General features: G+C 36.2%; 1 pseudogene; it reads left to right on the plus strand.

The window, feature by feature from the left end:
* The first annotated feature begins 859 nt into the window (after positions 1–859).
* LOC125778063 (uncharacterized) lies at positions 860–4788 on the plus strand (annotated as a pseudogene).
* Positions 4789–16626: the final 11838 nt, after the last annotated feature.

The following is a 16626-nucleotide window of genomic DNA, read 5'->3' on the forward strand; positions in this document are numbered from 1 at the left end:
ATCACTCGGGTTCCATTACACAGTTTCGGGGCATGAAGATTGCTAAACATAACAACGACAGATCCAACTTTGAGACGCAAATGATGCGGTGGCATACCAAGCCTCTCCAAAGAATTTAGAAATTCCACTGGTCGTCTTCATAGTCAAGACGATCGATCGAATTATATGAGCGCAAGTCTCCCGGAATTTGACTTTGAATCTTCAATCTTATTTTTGGTTGCTAAAATTGCGCGTGAACTCAAGGAATCTTAGTTACGATAATTTAGCAATTATCCGAACATTCGTGATGAGTTCATCTTTCGTGATTTGATAAACGGCAGAGGGAATTAATATCAAACCACCGGAAGTATCAACCGAAATTGCCCACTTTTCAATTCTTAGCAAATACGATGTAAAATATCTTCGGCAATGTCATTTTTGTTCGTATTCCATAATTGCCGCGGATTTTAAGACTAATATTGTATATAAGATATTTAGTGGGTCATATAAATAAGCTTCCAAAAAGTTGAATCAGCATTCTTTCCCATTAAATCTGTGCATGTTTCGGTGTTAATAGTTTGTCGGAAGAAAACATATCTTTGATTTCCCTGCACAATCGCCCACCGAGCCTGCCTCGAATCTCTCGTCGAATCTTTTTCGTCGAAAAAAAGACAAAATTAATACGGACACTATTTTGTTCAGGAGAGGTCAAATGCTTACTTAGCCGATTTGCACATACACATATACTTATTTCCTAAGAAATGCAGGACTCTTCGCTTCAGTATCTGATAATGTTACATAGAATAAAGCTAAAAAGAGAATTTGAAAGTATATTTATGTTCTAATTATTAGGTATGCCCAAAATAAGTTAACTGTTAGTATGGTGCGACGAAATTATGCACAAATGTACGAGTATATCGGCCAACATGTAAGATATCTCAACCAAATTAAGTTTGAATATTTCCTGAGATACTTTAGTTTAGTGAAATAATAATACTTAGCTTATAAAAAACATTATGTAGTTAAGATACTAACTAAGTCTATTACATATAAAAGTATATAAAAGTACATAAAATGAAAAATTTCTTTGTAATTCATTCATATTTTCGTCGAACAACAAATATTGAATATATATTCACCATTTTTAATATAAAACCTGAAAATCCGTCCTCACTTTTGATCCTTTTACCTTTTCCTTATTTGTTTAATTTCAGCACTCTTATCATTCCCTGAGTACAAATCGATAAGTTATATCATATCAATAAAAAATTGTCGATTGGATATAAATTCACCGGAAAAAATTATACTTACACCATCAATCGAAGACTTATACTGATGCACCCAAAACTGATATGAATAGATAATATCGAATTAGTGCATTGAATTAGTTCGAAATGATCCAAAGAACCAAAATAAAGAATCTTCGGCCAATTTTTACCTTATAATTTATACATACGCCAACTGAATTTCGAAATTTGGAAACGTTTTAGCAATAAACTTTATCAACTACTCAGCCATATCCACATTTTATATTTATTAAATTCACCAGTGAAATCAAATATTCTTCTTAAAAATTAAAATGGGCTAAAATATGTAAATTTCAACAATATGTAAGCAGTTAAGGAAGATTACTAAACTTATAAAATATATTATCCCCCCAAGCATGACTACCTAACCACCTTAATCCAGCAACATATTCCAAATAAGCACTAAAGTAAATCAACTATTTGAATGCAATTTCTTTCAATAAAAACTTTCCCAAAAAACAACCGATAACATTGAACCAGAAACAAAGCGTAATCATATTTGTTGAAGGATATAAATATTCCAGTCAGTTTGGTGGCAAATAAGCCGCATGATTTAAACACCAATTCGAACAAATAAAAACCGAATTGGTCAGACGAAAAGCAAACAAACCAACTGAGCCGGGGAAAGTCTGAAAAAGCGCAACTTTTCAAGCATTCACCTACACACACATGCCGTTCCCGTTATACTCATAGCTGCGAACAAAGCAAGTTCAGCATTTCCAAGCATCCCCAGCGGTCAACGCTTTTCAATTGTTCGTGTTATTTATTCTTTTTTCTCACAAAGTTGAGCGATCAGTAACAAAACATTTATTTGCTCGACCGAATATTAATGAATGTGTGTGTCAGTGAGGACCCCATGTGTATTAAAGCCTAATCCTTTCTATCGTATGCATGACTGAGTGTATGTGCATTAGAGTGAGCCAAAAAATCCGATTTATGATTTAATATGTACAAAGAAAAAATGCAATGATGGCAAGGTTATTGCTTCATTTTAAAATGTGCCGGAGAGTATTCAAATTTTCCTATAGAAATAATTAAAAAAATCTGTGTCCATAACAAAATTATAAGTTTTTTATAGGGTATGTTAAAATAAACTAGCAAACTTTAAATGGATGGAGAGTTGAAGCTCCGGCCAATCACATATTGACAATGATCGAAAACGTTTTCTAAAAATATTGGATACTCGATACTTCCAAGTACTTCTTATTAGGTAAGGTTTTGCGATTGCCGAAAAATTCGAAACGCCCATCAAAAATGTTACAGACATACCTGTTTATGATATTCTAATAGTCTTTATGTGATTCTAACATACCACATTTGTACCTTACTGACTCATTCATTATGCTTGTCAACATTTGAGCGGTGTAAGATTAATTTGTTGAGCTATAGCTTTGAATTTTGTTCATACAAAGCTACCTGCTGCTGAGATGATATAAAAACGTCGTAAATACAATATATCTCGTACACACTGTAGGGTGTCACTCATTTAGGTAACTTTTTTCAACTAAAAATAAACACAAATATCTCCAAATGGTTCACTCTAAGAAAAACTGTATAACAGCACTGAGGTCCACGCATGATTAAATACCTTGAGAGCACTTTTTGTGAAAAGTTGTATTTATTGGTTCTAGTTTTGTACAATCAAATGATGCCACCTTAAGATTAAAAATTCTTCAATTCGAACAAAAACTGTTCAAGCCCCTAGATACCGAAATTTTGGACCTCAGTATCTATAGTTGGTTATTTATCGCAAATATAGGTCAATGTGTCAGATATGATCTTTTCCTGATGACAATATGTCCGAATGTCACGAATGGGTTAAATCGGATCAATATACGTACTTCCCTTACCTCCCATAAACTTAACACAAATTTTCGAATTTCCGGGTGACCGTATACAAGTATATCGGCCACATGCTTGTCTTTTGCATAACAGTGTATATTTGTGCTTATCTTGGGTAACATCGGGAGAAAACTTGACCTGTACTCCATATAACTAACATACAGAGATTATTTGAATAGAATGTAGCATGTTAATGGGCAAAAATAAGTAAAATCGATCGATACTAACCAACCAGCCTTATACTACACATCATGATTTTCGTTTTTCAAAAAAACCTTATGCCGCATATTTCGCATTCAGTTAATATATAATATACATATACATAATTGATTGGATGTTGATCCTCTGGTTGGCGTTTTGCACCTTGGTATTTCTCTGGATTTAATTCTTGCGAGTTGGGAGGGTATAAAATTTTCGGTGGAACCGAATTTAGCTTTTCCTTACTTGTTGATTTTTTTGCATTTTTAGTATTTTTTAACGGTACCGTTATATGGGAAGTAAGCAGGATTATGGTCCGATACGTTTTCACAGTATCGATAGAGGTTCTTCTGGGGTTTGTCCTAGGCGAATTCGGTTGATGTAGCTTTAGTGATAGAAAGCAGCGAAGCATGCAAAAACGATAAAAAAAATTAAATTTTCCGTTGAAATGTTCGTGAATGAAGTTGTTAATTCTTGCATCACTTTGTTAACTAAACAATCAGTGCCCTTGCACATTTTGATAGTGAGCCATTTAATACATTAACAAACCCAATATTTGATGGTCTACATATTCCAAAAATAAACTCAATAATAATATTTTACACCATTTGAAAGATCAGTGTGATAACTTAAAAAATAATATAAGAGATTTAATAAAAAATAAAATACTTTGCTTAAAAATGGATACAGCTACTCGCCACGATCGGGCTATTTTGGTTGTAAATGTGCAAATATTCACATCCAATAAACTCGAAATATTCACACTAGCCATGCTTGAATTGAAGCAGAAACATACTGCGCAATATTTAACCACTAAAATTTGAAAATGTTTTGAAAAGTTTCAATATAGATAAGGCGCAAGTTTATGCAGTAACCACTGATAACGGCAGGAATATGGTGAAAGCGCTGGAGCTGTTATCATTGCATAGTGATGACGAAGAAAGTGACAGTGAAATAGAAGACAATTACGAAAGTATTATGTGCAAAGTAAGATTCGAAAATATTATTTCTATTAAATGTGCTCCCCACACATTGCAGTTAGCTGTTAAAGACTTTTTAGATAACTTAAATACAAATGTAGCGAATAAGTCACGGAATTGTGTAAAATATTTGAGAACACCTGCATATCGGTAAGTTATGTCCTTAAACTTCGCATGTACAAAATGTGTTCTTGTTAAATTTTTCATTCTATTCCAGACATACTCGTAGTATAAAAAGTAGCCAAACCCTCAAACCAATATTGGACGTGCCAACACGTTGGAGCTCCACTTATAATATGTTGAAGCGACTTCTACACTTAAAAGAATTTTGCTGTGAAAATTTGCCATTATCCGAGCAACTCCAAAGACATGAGTGGGCGGAACTAGAAAAAATTATGCAGGCTCTACAACCAGTAAATACTCTGACGCTGAAACTACAAAAATCTAATTTATTGTTCGGAATTTTTATAAAAATTGGCTAGAGCTTATTTTTACTCTAAAAGACTTCAATACTGAGATGACCAGACAACTTCTGGATCACATCGAAAAAAGGCAAGCAAAGTTGCTTGAATGTGACACTATATATGCAGCCCTATTTTTAGACCCCAGATTTAAGCGTGTGTTGTCAAATAAGAAAATAAATTCGGCCAAAAATCATTTAAAAAAAATGGTGCTCCAGCTAGTAAACGTGGAGAGCTAAGACAATGAATTTAAAATAATTTGTAATAATTTATAATATATTTTTAATGTTTTGTTTGTTATTTTTTTAATGTTTTTTTTTATTCGTATTGTATTTAAACAAAACACTGAAACTCGGCGATTTTCCTGCTGGACACCACCTGTTGCAGAAGACTTATTTCTAATAGATGAAAGCTCCGTTGCAAGCTCCCGATCTTTATTAGCTGACGGTTTAAAGTCAATGGAGATGAATTATTCGTCCTCGGATGAATATGACATTCCCACGTCAATAAATGCCAGCCTCCGAAAAGCGTATTTTGAAACAGAAAATTATAAAGAAAAACGTTTGGATACTTCTGCTAATTTATTGGAATATTGGGAGAGCAAAAAATTTGCGTATCCATGGCTTCAAAAATTAGCTTTAATTGTTCATTCTGTACCTGCCACTCAAGTCAGTGTAGAAAGGTCATTTTCGGCACTCAGATTGATATTAGGAGATTTGAGATATAATTTATCTGAGGAACATTTAGAATCGATTATGATGGTAAAATTGAACACCTGAAAAAACCTCTTAACACTGACTTGAATGGCAGCCAAAACGTATAAGCCTCTCGCAGTAGTAACCATTACTTTTTAAGTTTTACTTAAGCTAAGAATTTTAGAATTTTATAGCTGATACATTTTCCATGATATTTTCATAATTTTCTATATTTTAATTGTCAGTTTCTTCTTTATCACTACGCCTAATTTTGCTTCTTCTGAATACTGTTTTAATTAAAGCATTGCTACCGTGAATATATCTACGTAAGGGTTTATTGGACGTTTGATAATGGATAAGTCGCATATATTCATAAGTATATAAAAATTGGAATGATGCAGCATATTGTAATACATACGGCATAAATAAATAAACAAAAATTTTGAATTGATTTTTACTATTGATAAAAAAAAAATAAATCTTATTTTTTGATTTTTTTGATAAAAGTCATAAGAGTTACGGTCCCTGCTTAAATATTAATAACCCTTTATCTATACCCATTATTTTTAGGTGATACCAACAACATATTGCAAGAGTTCAAAATATGTGAATTGAAAGTTAAAGTCAATTTAAAAAATACCTCTACCATACCTCTAGATAATATTTCATATTCATTTTCATATTAAGTATTCTCTTTTTTTTTGCACTTTGTAGGTCGTATATAATTTAAACATATAGAAGTTTCTAATAATATACACCCACGTCGAAAATGAAGAGAACATACATAGATACTTTACGTCTGCAAAACTTATGTACGAGTCAAATATGTAATGACTACGTATATTAGTAATTATTTTAGTTTTAGACTGCTAAGGATACAGGGGTTTCTCACAATTATTCAACTTCTGCTCCGGTTTAACATAAGATTTGCTTGCTCATGTGTTCAAATTGCCTCCTACTTCATATACCATAAACATCAGAATCATTATATCATTTACGGCGAAAAACTGTTGGAAAAACCGTTCAGCTGATGAGGTTACCACCATCTCCACATCGCACTCTTTACGGTGATTAAGCGTTGAACTCATCTGCCTTTGTCTAAGCGTTTCAGCACTTTGGCACTATTAACGCTTTCACTTTCGTTGCTTCGTTTGCGCTTTTATATTTCGTTCGAAAAAATGCTATAAACAGGTCGCTAACGTTTACCGTTAAAATAGTTTAGTTGTTTTTCTTTTCGTATAACTTTAGCGTGAATTGCTTGAACTAAACTCGAATAATTTTTATACTGTTGCAACACGTTTCTACAGAGTATAACAGCTTTGTTCACCTAACGGCAACAAAAGTACGTTAGAAAAATAAGAAATGGAGAAAGATCTCGGTATAAAAGACTTCACTTCTGCTATAGGAGGTGAAGAAAGAACCCATTCAGCGGTCTGACAGTCCAAAACCAGGAGCTGAGGGTATTCCAGTTAAACATCCGCATATATAAGATCGCCTTTTCCGAGCTTCTTCTCAACATAGATAAGGGCAGTTACGACGTGTCTAGACCTTTACTACTTGCATTCTGTATATGCAGGATATCAACAGCAGAGATCCAAAGCCTGGCGGCTACATCCAGCAGAAAAGACAGATCTCAATTTTTTTTTTACAAAGTAGTTTGGTGGTAGCTAATCGATGTGAGGGACCTACCTATATAGGACCCATTTCCAGAACATAACGCTCTATACTGGTAGGGGTGGGATGGTAGAGAACTGGAGTGCTCTCTGGCATTAGCATACAACTCCTGTGTGAACATATACAAGTATGTACATATTCAGCCAACAGCAGTAACCTCGTGTCGCATATTGGTTGGAGGTGTCTTGAGAAGCAGAGCAGCAGAGGAGAGCTGGGTACCAGGTCATAGAGGCATCGATATCAGTGAGGTAATAGAGATGGCGAAAAGTGTTGTGGGGCTGGCATTCGATAACGTGACCGACATTGGTTAACTCATGCATTGTCTTTACGAATATCTGGCCAAGAGTATTGTTAGGAAATATTAAATGCGAGAAATTATCTTTCAGGCCGCAAAGCTGCAAAGGTCATATGCAAAGCTGTAGATAAAAAAAAAATATATAATTTCTGCTCACTCTTCATTGCAACATGGAATACACACTGGTTACAGTTTGGTGTCACACTTAAATGCTTCTTCTTTCTTAATTGGCGTAGACAACACCGCTTACGCGATTATAGCCGAGTCAACAACAGCGCGCCAGTCATTTCTTCTCTATGCTACGTGGCGTCAATTGGATATTCCAAACGAAGCCAGGTCCTCCTCCACTTGGGCCTTCCAACGGAGTGGAGGTCTTCCTCTTCCTCTGCTTCCCGCGGCGGGTACTGCGTCGAATACTTTCAGAGCTGGAGTGTTTTCGTCCATCCGGACAACATGACCTAGCCAGCGTAGCCGCTGTCTTTTAATTCGCTGAACTATGTTAATGTCGTCGTATATCTCGTACAGCTCATCGTTCCATCGAATGCGATATTCGCCGTGGCCAACGCGCAAAGGACCATAAATCTTTCGCAGAACTTTTCTCTCGAAAACTCGCAACGTCGACTCATCTGTTGTTGACATCGTCCAAGCCTCTGCACCATATAGCAGGACGGGAATTATGAGTGACTTATAGAGTTTGGTTTTTGTTTGTCGAGAGAGGACTTTGCTTCTCAATTGCCTACTTAGTCCGAAGTAACACCTGTTGGCAAGAGTTATCCTGCGTTGGATTTCTAAGCTGATATTGTTGTGGTGTTTACGCTGGTTCCAAGATAGACGAAATTATCTACAACTTCAAAGTTATGACTGTCAACAGTGACGTGAGTGCCAAGTCGCGAGTGCGACGACTGTTTTTTTGATGACAGGAGATATTTCGTCTTGCCCTCGTTCACTGCCAGACCCATTTCTTTTGCTTCCTTGTCCAGTCTGGAGAAAGCTGAACTAACGGCACGGGTGCTGCATACGCATACGCCTGCAGTTGTACACTCTTATAGAATATGGTACCTACTCTGTTGAGTTCTGCAGCTCGAACTATTTTCTCCAGAAGCAGGTTGAAAAAGTCGCACGATAGGGAATCGCCTTGTCTGAAACCTCGTTTGGTATCGAACGGCTCGGAGAGGTCCTTCCCAATTCTGACGGAGCTTTTCGTGTTGCTCAACGTCAGCTTACACAGCCGTATTATTTTTGCGGGGATACCAAATTCAGACATCGCGGCATAAAGGCAGCTCCTTTTCGTGCTGTTGAAAGCAGATTTGAAATCGACGAAGAGGTGGTGTGTGTCGATTCTCCTTCCACGGGTCTTTTCCAAGATTTGGCGTATGGTAAATATTTGTTCTTTTGTTGATTTGCCAGGTTTAAAGCCACACTGATAAGGTCCAATCAGTTTGTTGACGGTGGGCTTAATCTCAATAGAACCGTGTACGCGATGTTGAGGAGGCTAATCCCACGGTAGTTGGCGCAGATTGTGTGGTCTCCTTTTTTATGGATGGGGCAGAGCACACTTAGATTCCAATCGTCGGGCATGCTTTCGTCCGACCATATTTTACAAAGAAGCTGATGCATGCTCCTTATCAGTTCTTCGCCGCCGTGTGTGAATAGCTCGGCCGCCAATCCGTTGGCCCCCGCCACTTTGTTGTTCTTCAGGCGTAATTATTATTCGAACTTCTTGATGGTCGGGCAATGGAACGTCTGCTCTATCGTCATCGATTGGGGAATCGGGTTCGCCTTCTCCTGATGTTGTGCGTTCATTGCTATTCAGCAGGCTGGAGAAGTGTTCCCTCCATAATTTAAGTATACTCTGAGCATATGCGACTAGATCACCTTTGGGAGTTCTACAACCCCTGCTCCGGTCTTGAAACCTTCTGTAAGCCGCCGCATTTTTTCGTAGAATTTTCGAGCATTACCCCTATCGGCCAGCTTATCAAGCTCTTCGTACTCACGCATTTCGGCCTCTTTCTTCTTCTGTCTGCAAATGCGTCTCGCTTCCCTCTTCAACTCTCGGTATCTATCCCATCCCGCACGTGTTGTGGTCGATCGTAACGTTGCGAGGTAGGCAGCCTGTTTTCTCTCCGCTGCGACACGGCACTCCTCGTCGTACCAGCTGTTCTTTTGCACTTTGCGAAAACCAATGGTTTCGGTTGCAGCTGTACGTAAGGAGTTTGAAATGCCGTCCCACAGTTCCCTTATACCGAGTTGTTGACGAGTGCTCTCAGAGAGCAGGAGTGCAAGCCGAGCAGAGAATCGTTCGGCTGTCTGTTTTGATTGCAGCTTCTCGACGTCGAACCTTCCTTGTGTTTGTTGGCGTGCGTTTTTTGCTGCACAGACGCGGGTGCGAATCTTAGCTGCAACAAGATAGTGGTCCGAGTCGATGTTAGGACCTCGGAGTCACACTTAAATGCTTGCAGAAAATGTCATAAGCAAGGCACCAAGGATACAATGTAGCATCTCTTGCGCACTTGTACTGCGCTTACAATATACTACTTCTCTTGAACTACGTAACGGCACTCCATCTGACACCGCTAAAACCCATAACTGGTCTATGCGTGCCTCATTAATCCGACCTAAGTAGTGATTTAGCAATGTCAATTTCGAGGAAGCACAAACCAGAAAAAAATAAATGGTTTCGTCAAATAGGTAAGTCAAATAAGAAGAATAAACGACATACATATGCATTAATAGAGGAATCTATGTACCATATATCAAAAATTTTAAATTTATCTTTCAAATCTATACAAGTCCTGTAGTATATTTAGGAGACATGATAGTTTTAAAGAAAGTATTCAAAAGGAACATAGTTAAACACACCTAGAACACTTAAAATTCAAGTACTATATATTAAAAATATTTTCAAAACTTAAGCATTGCGCGTGAAATACACATAGAAAATCCATATTCTTCCGAAGCTACTGCATCAAGTGTAGCACCAAATGAATGGCTTGCTACAATTACACAAAGATTATATGAACAACCGAAATGAACCAAAGCAGTGCTTTCTTATCTTGAATTGAAATCGTTCATCAATTGTTTTTGGCTCTGCTTTATTGTTTATTTTACCACTTTATACAAAGACAGTTAAATAATTAATTATAGCCGGAGGTGAACTTCATTTAATGCTAAAATAGCAGCAATGTTAGGAATTATAAGTAAATCGTATCTTTGGAGTACCTTTACTGTTAGTTATATACTTCATACCTATAAATAAATATTGGCCGTATATTAATAGTTTTTCCTTATCTACATTTTAAAAAGAAAGGAGGTAGAAATATCACAAACAGGATGGTATCGATACACTAATTAAAAACATGGAACTGGTTTAACCATTTATATTTTACTTTGTTAAAACTAATAAAGCCTGACTTCTCAGCTGACTTAAGTGTAGTTTTAATAGAAATAGCCCTACCAGAGTAAAAACTGATACAAAACTGGAATCGAACATCTGAAGAACTATTTAATAGTTGGTTCTGTTCAAACCAAAGTTTGCTGCCATTTTCAAATATTTCTGCTACGAACACATTTGATAAGTTACGTATACGCAGTGTATCCCAAACAAATGATCAGAATATCAGATCTCTCATACTCTCTTATGAAAATACGGTCTTGTTATTTCATCAGAACACATGATAAAATTAGCAAATGTTTTGGTGATACATTCTATATGAATATATGAAAATACCAACTCACGGTATTTGAGAAACCTAAAACATCTAATTCGTGCGGCATTTAGATGCAAGTAAGTTTCTTTCCTATACAAACATACAATTTATTGAAATTATAAAGTAGACACTATCGTAATCAAGCCTCCAATTGTAAGCTCCCACACGCAACGTGATTAATTTTACGTGCTATAAAAAAGTTAACACATTTATTTGTTTTTTGCAGCTTGTTGTTAATTTGAAGGAATGTTTGTATGTAAACCATTACAATTACTGCACGGTGTTTAACCAACAAGAGACTTAAAATATACATATTATATTCTCCAGTACTCGTACTAAATAAAGTTTAAAGTTTAAAGTTTAAATATATAATATACACAGCGTTCTTTCTGGTTAAATGTACATACATATCACATGTATAAACTTAAACGCACACAGTTCTTCTTTACATAACGAATGCAGACGAGCCTTCTAACATAAAAGTATTGAATATTTTATGAAAATCCATTTGCAGCTTCGCTTCTTATCTGAATAGACATATGAAGCCTAACAAAAGTGGATTGCAAAATCATTTTAATGCTGCGATTTGCTTTAAATATGCAATTATTTAGAGCGGCAATTCATAGAAATTCATGTGAGAGCTTTTAATAAATTGGTGTATGTTTGTATGTGGCATATTCAAAAGCTTTGCGCAGTCATTGTAAACTCACACTGATTATTTATTTTATGGAATTTTAAGAATAAACAAGTAAGAAAGTGCTAAGTTCGGGTGCAACCGAACATTTTATACGCATCTTTATATTAAGTGTATGGGGGCTAAGGGAAGTATTGGTCCGATTCAACTCGTTTTTGACATATAGACTTACCATTGTAAGAGAAGGATTATCCCTTAATTTCAGTTATATACAATATCACACATTGACCAACATTTTCGATCAAAAGTCGACTATAGGTACCGGGATCTAAGTATTCGGTACCTAATGGCTTAAACAGTTTTTATTGGATTTAAACAATTTATAGTCATAAGCAGGCACACACTTCTCCGTCATCATCCCGTTACATTATGGGAAGTAGGCGTGGTTATTGTCCGATTTTACTACGTGACAAAAAAATCAAAAAAATACCATATGTCCAAATTTTGTCGAAATCGGTAAGTCGGGTCTCAAGATATTGGATTTCACCAAAAAGTGGGCGGTTTCACGCCCATCGTCCAATTTTCACACCAGATCTCATAAAGCTCTCTCATACCATTTCGGTGGTAAAATTAAATGTCTCTGGCGCATTTAGTTATTGATTTATCGCGCTTCTACTAGGCTTGAACAGTACCGTTATATGGGGAGTGAACGGGGTTTTCATCCGATTTTCACAATATTGGTAGGAGTTCTTGTAATATTTATACTGAGCGAATCTGGTTATTGTAGCTTAAGTGGTTTAGGAGATATAACATTGAACTTATTAAAGGGCAAGGCCACGCCCACTTTGAAAAAAAAAATTTTTCACCCAGGTGCCCAGGGCACCTACTGCAATCCCCAGTGCCAAATATGAGTGTTATATCTTAATTTAGTGCTTAGTTATTTATGGCCTTTATTTGTTTTCGATTAATGGCGATTTGTGGGCGCGGCTGTGGTCCGATTACGCTCATCTACGAACTCGAAAATTTTTTTGTGCTAAGAGAAACCTGCATACCAAATTTCATCAACATATCTAAATTTTACTCAAGGTACAGCTTGCACGGACAGACAGACAGTCAACCGGATTTTAACTTTTCTCGTCATCCTAATCATTTATACTTGTATATATATAACCCTTTACCTATCTCGATCAGTTTTAGGTGATACGTACAATAAAACTATAATACTCTGTAGTAACTGGTTGCAAGAGTATAAAAATTCATATTTTTTCATAGTTGTGAGTTGCCAACTCCAGCTGAATTTATTTTTTTTTTAAGTTGTCTAGACAACCTGCGAATGCATATCACTTTCACGTTTGCTTTAATTAACTTTACTTCTTTCATTCTTCTGCAATTTGCTGCATCTTAGATTTCATTGCGACTGCGAATGCGTCTGCGACTGGAGCTGCCAACAAGAATTGACAGGAGAGGTCTGACGTAAGGCAATAATTAAGTATTTGTTAGAGAAAAATCGTAAGGCATTCAGTCATAATTGCTACTGTTTGCATTACTCTGTAATCATATGCACACTTGGCACATTTAAGGCAAATAAGGACATTTGTGGGCGAAGTTTTAGGCAGGAACGTTAGTTGGAAGATGAATTTGTCAATCAAGCTAATTACTGACAGTATCGACAAGGTTATTGATCTTGCATGCGGATAGAACAATGACAATTTAGAAAGGCATTTCGAGAAATTTAGTTATTTATAGTATTAAAATTAAAATTGTACGTGTATTCGCAACTATCTTCAAAGTGTACCTAGAGATCAATCAGTATTAATCAACTATGGATAAGACTTGAGGAAGCTAATGTTATAAAAGTATAAGCGATTTATTTCCCATAATTGTAGAATATTATGAAGACGGTAAGACTCTTCAATAATAAAACTCAGGCGACTAGTTCCAGAATGTATAAAAACAGACTCACCATTAATGCAGTTTTGAGTACAAAAGCGTACTATTATTCTCTTCACAGTGCATCTTCGACTAAAAATATGTGAGTTATCTTAATAAAATTGATAGCGTTTTTCTAATAACGGTGCATCTAATTGAAAGGGATGAGTTGGGCTAAAAAATTGTTCTAGACCCCATAAAACTAACAATCCTTATGTGCCTTGAGGTATTTTCCTGGCTTTGATCCTGGCAAGTTGCCAATGTGAATTGTTTGGTACAGCCGAACTCAGCTCTTCCTTATTTGTTTTCGTTATCGTTTATTTTTAAAAAATACTTTCAGGAGAAAGGTTGCCAGCTACTCAGATTTAATGATTTAATTTAATTCAAATGAATAGATATATATTATGACAGTCAAATTGACGAGCTTAAAAAATGTTCATAAATTAAAATATGTTTAAAGAATATTTTCACCTGTTTAGAAATATAATTTTAATTTAATCGTTAATATTGAGTAGTTATTACAATAGAAACATCAAACCATGATTATCTTCTTCTTTATTGGCGTACCACCGCTTACTTCTTCTTTTTCACAATTTGACGCCAACTGAATACTTCAAGTGTAGCCAGATCCTTCTTCAAATGGTCCTTCCAACGGAATGGAGCTCTTCCTCCTCTGCTTTCCCCGGGGGTATTGCGTCGAATACTTTCAGAACTATAGTGTTTTCGTCCATTCGGACAACATGACCTAGCCAACGTAGCTGCTGTCTTTTAATTCGCTGAAATATGTCAATGTCGTCGTACGAGTATATCTCATACACTTCCTCGTTCCATCGATTGCAATATTCGCTGTTGCCTATGCGCAAAAGACCATAAATCTTCCAGAGAATCTTTCTTCCGAAGACTCGTGATGTCGATTCATCAGATGTTGTCATCGTCCATGCCTCTGCCCTAAATAGCACCACGGCGATGATTGCCTTGTAGAATTTGGTCTTTGTTCATCGCGAGGGGACTTTACTTCTCAGTTGCCCAGTCAATCCGAAGTAGCACCTATTGGCAAGAGTTATTGAGCGATGGATTTCGACGCTGACGTTGTTGTTGGTGTTTATACTGGTTCCAACATAAACGAAACTATCTACCACTTCGAAGTTATGACTGTTCAAAATAACGTGGAAATCAAGTCGGGAATGCGACGACTGTTTGCCTCGTTCACTGCCAGACTCATTTGCAGAACTAACGCCGCGGGTGTTGAGGCCTGCTCGAATAATTTTCTCCAATAGTAGATTGAAGAAATCGCAAGATATGGAGTCTCCTTGTCTGAAACCTGGATGGTATGGAACGGCTCGGAGAGGTCCTTTCCGATACTGACAAAATTTTTTCTACTGCTTAACGTCAGTTTATACAGCCGTATTAGTTTAGCGGGGATACCAAATTAAGACACCGCGGCTTAAAGGCAGCTCTTGTTTGTGCTATCAAAAACAACTTTAAATCGACAAAGAAGATGTGGTGTGCCGATCTTCTTTTTACGGGTCTTTGCCAAGAATTGTTCTATGGTGAATATCTGCTTTATCTTTCGTGCTTACCATACATACGATATTGAGAAGGCTTAGCCCACGGAAGTTTGCGCAGATTGTGAGGTATACTTTTTGTGGATATTATGTAAATTCCAATTGTTGGGCATGCTTTCGTGCGACCATTCTCTAGATAGAAGCTGATGCATGCCACTTACTTATTAGTTCTTCGTCGCCGTATTTGAATAGATCAGCCGCCAATCCATCAACCGTCGCAGGTTTGTTGTTCTGCAGAAGGGTGATTGCTATTCGAACTTCTGCATGGTCGAGCAATAGAACGTCTGCTCTATCGCTATCGATTGGGGAATCGGGGTAATAGACTTCTGTAGAAATAATTTAAAAAAATCCAAAAATACATTTTTTTGATTTTAACATTTGAAATTTTTATTTAAGTAAATAAATTAATGGCTGGCAGCGTATAAGCATTATCATTAAGCCAAGAATAAGATCCCTAAGTTATGGGTATTAATCTAACAAGATAGTTTTACCATTTATTTGTTCTTTTGTGAAAGGTTATCATGTTCAAAAACTAGAAATGTTTAAAGATGTTGTCGAAAATATTTCTGTGCATATTTTCATGGTTTTGAGAGCGTTTTGAAGGGTAGAATATTGGTATCATTTGCAACGATTTTCAAAAATATTAAAAATGTATTCCAACTGAAAGTGTAATAATTGAATTGCAGTTTATTTCACTCAATTCTTACTTTAATGAGAAATTACCTAATTAGATTAAACAACTTAACTTTACTTATAAAATATGAAACTCTGCCAATTAATAAAACTCATTTCAGAACTTGAATAATTTTATTTTAAATTAGTTTTTACTCTTCTCCGCATTGGATTCATATTTATTCATTATTTAGTTATAATTTAGTTTTACGTACTTCCTCAATTCCATCGTCCCACAACTCTAGTTTGATTAATAAAATTTCCGATTACACACCCACTGTGGGAAACAATGTTGTCGTTAGCCCATTAACAGTGCGAACACCAATTAAATTAGCAGAAGCAAGCAACAACAAAAACTATCAACATCTCTTCGCTAAGCTTTGCTTTCCGCATGGCAACTCGATTCTAAAAATCGATGAATGAAATCGTTGTAATTGAAAAACCAAAGCGAATCAAACTAAAATATCCAGCGGGTATGACGAGAAGCAGCAAATAAATGAATAATTGCAAGAATCGGTTGGCAACAACAAATGTGCTAAGTGTTGCAAGTGGAACACAACCATGTACAGTACTGTAATATACATAGGTATGTCTACATGAAATTATGTATATCGGAACAATATTGAAATGGACAATTATGCAAATTATACCGACTATTGAAAGCACCGAGTGTTTGAAATGCATCAAA

This window comes from Bactrocera dorsalis, chromosome 1 (assembly GCF_023373825.1).
Source record: "Bactrocera dorsalis isolate Fly_Bdor chromosome 1, ASM2337382v1, whole genome shotgun sequence".
In the NCBI taxonomy this organism is placed as follows: Eukaryota; Metazoa; Arthropoda; class Insecta; order Diptera; family Tephritidae; genus Bactrocera; species Bactrocera dorsalis.